Consider the following 3,051-nt stretch of genomic DNA (forward strand, 5'->3'; position numbering starts at 1 on the left):
CTTTGCGACTCCATGGACTATATAGCTTGCCAGGCTCCTCTGTCCATGGAATTCTCCAGGCAAGAATACTGGAGTGGGTTGCCATTCCCTTTTCCAAAGGGTCTTCCTGACCCAAGGATCGAACTCGGGTATCCCACATTGCAGTCAGAGTCTTTACTATCTGAGCCACCATTTAAGTCTTGAAAGTCATTTCAAAATTTTTTTTTTCAGTGCTGTAAGACAGGGGTCCATTTTCATCCTTTTGCCTGTAGAAAATAATTTTTTTCAGCATCATTTATTGAAGTGACTATCCTTTCCATACTGACTGGTGTTGGCACCCTTGTCAAAGATTGTTTGACCATATATGTGAGGGTTTATATCTAAGCTCTGTTCCACTGGCCTATGTGCCTTATTTTTGTGCCAATATTGTATTATTTTGATTACTATAGTTTTGAAATTTAGTCTGAAATAAGGAAGAGTGATGCTTCAGATTTTTTTTGTCTTTCTCAAGATTTCCTCAGATATTCAAGGTATATGGTGATATCATATGAATTTTAAGATAGCTTTTTATTTATATGAAAAAATGCCATTGCAATTTTGACAGGGATTGCATTGAATCTGTAGATCATTTTTGGTGATATGTACATTTTAATAGTGTTAATCCTTCCAACCCAAAAACAGGATATCTTTCTACTTGTTTATGTCTTCTTCAGTGTCTTTCCTCAATGTTTTACAGTTTTCAGCCAACAGATCTTTCACTCCCTTGACTAATTATTTTTAAGTATTTTATTATTTTTGGTGCTGTTGAAAACAGGATTGCTTTCTTAATTTCTCTGATGGCTTGTTGTTATTATAATGATTTTTTTCATGTTGATCTTGTATCCTGCAAATTTACTGAATTTGTTTGTTAATTCTAAGAGGTATCTTTCTGGAGTATTTAAGAATTTCCATATATAATATCTTATCATCTACAAACAGAGACAATTTTACTCCTTCCTTTCCAATTTGAATGCCTTTTACATCTCTATCTTGCCTAATGTGTTCCTATACTGCTTTGAATAGAAGTGGAGAGAATGGACATCCTTGTGAGGTTCCTGATTTTAAAGAAAAAACTCTCAGACTTTCACATTTGAGTATGATGTTATCTGTGGGCTTGTCATGTATGATTTTTATTATGTTGAGCTTGTTGTTTAGTTGTCGTGTTCAACTCTTTCATGATCCTGGACTGTAGCCCGCCAGGCACTTCTGTCCATGAGCATTGTCAGCAAAACTTTGGAGTGGGTTGCCATTTCCTTCTGGAAAGGATACTATTGATTGAACCCTCATCTCCAGCATTGGTAGGTGGATTCTTTACCAAAGAGCCATCAAGGAAGCCCTATGTTGAGTTACATTCCTTCTGTGCTTCATTTGTTGAGAGGATATTGAATTTTGTCAAATACACACATATCTCATTCCTTGCTGTTTTGCAAATATTGCACGTCTTAAAAATTGAAGGTCTATGAGCAAATTTATAAGTATCAATTTTTCAACACCATGTGCTCATTTTGTGTCTCTCTGATACATTTTGGCAATTCTCACAATATTTCAAACTTTTTCATTATATTTATTATAATGATCTGTGATCAGTGATCTTTGATTATATTACTTCAAAAAGATTATGATTCACTGATGGCTCAGATGAGAGCCTCTTTTAGCAATAAAGTATTAATATTTTTAAATTAAGGTAAGTACACTTTTAAAGGTCTAATTCTATTGCATACCTAACAGACTACAGTATAAAGATAACTTTTATATGTACAGGGAAACCAAAGAATTTGTATGAATTGCTTTAAGATATTCTCATCATTATGGTGATCTGGTACTAAGCTTATAATATTTTTATTGAGATCCTATGACATTTATGACCTGAGAAATCAGGGTAATTGGGAATTAATTAAATTTGGGAAAAATCAGAAAGAGGTTGAGAGGTGCATGTCTATTCCAAGGCCTTATCCTTAAGAAGTTTCTACTTTTCAAAAATTGACATATTTTTCTTTCCTCTTTCATTATCTCAATTTATTTTACAAACAGTTACCCTTATAGCTCAGTTGGTAAAGAATCTGCCTGAAATGCAGGAGACCCCGGTTCGATCCCGAGGTTGGGAAGATCCCTTGGAGAAGACAAAGACTCCAGTATTCTGGCCTAGAGAATTCCATGGACTGTAGAGAAGTCCAAAGATTTGGACACGACTGAGGGATTTTCACTTTCACAGAATACTAGTCATAGCATTTAAGTCAAACTACAAACTTCCAGGCTTAAAACCACTAAATTTTTAAAACATTTTGTATAATTTCTCAACCCCTTATGATAACCTATAGAACTATACATTACCTAGTATGAACCCAGCTCTCCAGCCTCAGTTTTGCTCTTTCCTTGCCAATACCACACCTTCAGTCATGCTGGCTTTTCTTCATTTTCTCAAATATGACATGTTATTTTTCGCTTTGGAGACATTTTTGAATGTTTGCCCCTACTTTTTTTCATATGCTCTTAACCCAGGTTTTAGCTCAGCTGGCTCCTGTTCTTTATGAAGTGAAGTGAAGTGAAAGTCACTCAGTCGTATCCAACTCTTTGTGACCCATAGACTGTACACTCCAGGGAATTTTTTAGGCCAGAATACTTGAGTCTGTATAGTCCATTGAATTCTCCAGGCCAGAATACTGGAGTGGGTAGCCTTTCCCTTCTCCAGGGGATCTACCCAACCCAGAGATTGAACCCAGGTCTCCCGCATTGCAGGCAAATTCTTCACCAGCTGAGCCACAAGGGAAGTCCTGTTCTTTATAAGCGGTCCCATAACTCAGTGACTGGCATCACCATTCAGTTCTGCAAACCAGAAATCTGGTTTCATCTATTGAAGCTCTGTTCTTTTATGTCACTCAGGTCCAATTCAGCATCACATTCTTAATTTACCATCTAAATATTTCTTGACTTTTCTTTTCTCTCCACTTCTACTATCTAGCCATCCTTTTCTTAAATGACTAAACTCTCTTATTTTACTAATATTATTATATACAAAACACCACAGACTCACAA

This window comes from Bos indicus x Bos taurus, chromosome 3, assembly GCF_003369695.1.
Source record: "Bos indicus x Bos taurus breed Angus x Brahman F1 hybrid chromosome 3, Bos_hybrid_MaternalHap_v2.0, whole genome shotgun sequence".
Lineage (NCBI taxonomy): Eukaryota > Metazoa > Chordata > Mammalia > Artiodactyla > Bovidae > Bos > Bos indicus x Bos taurus.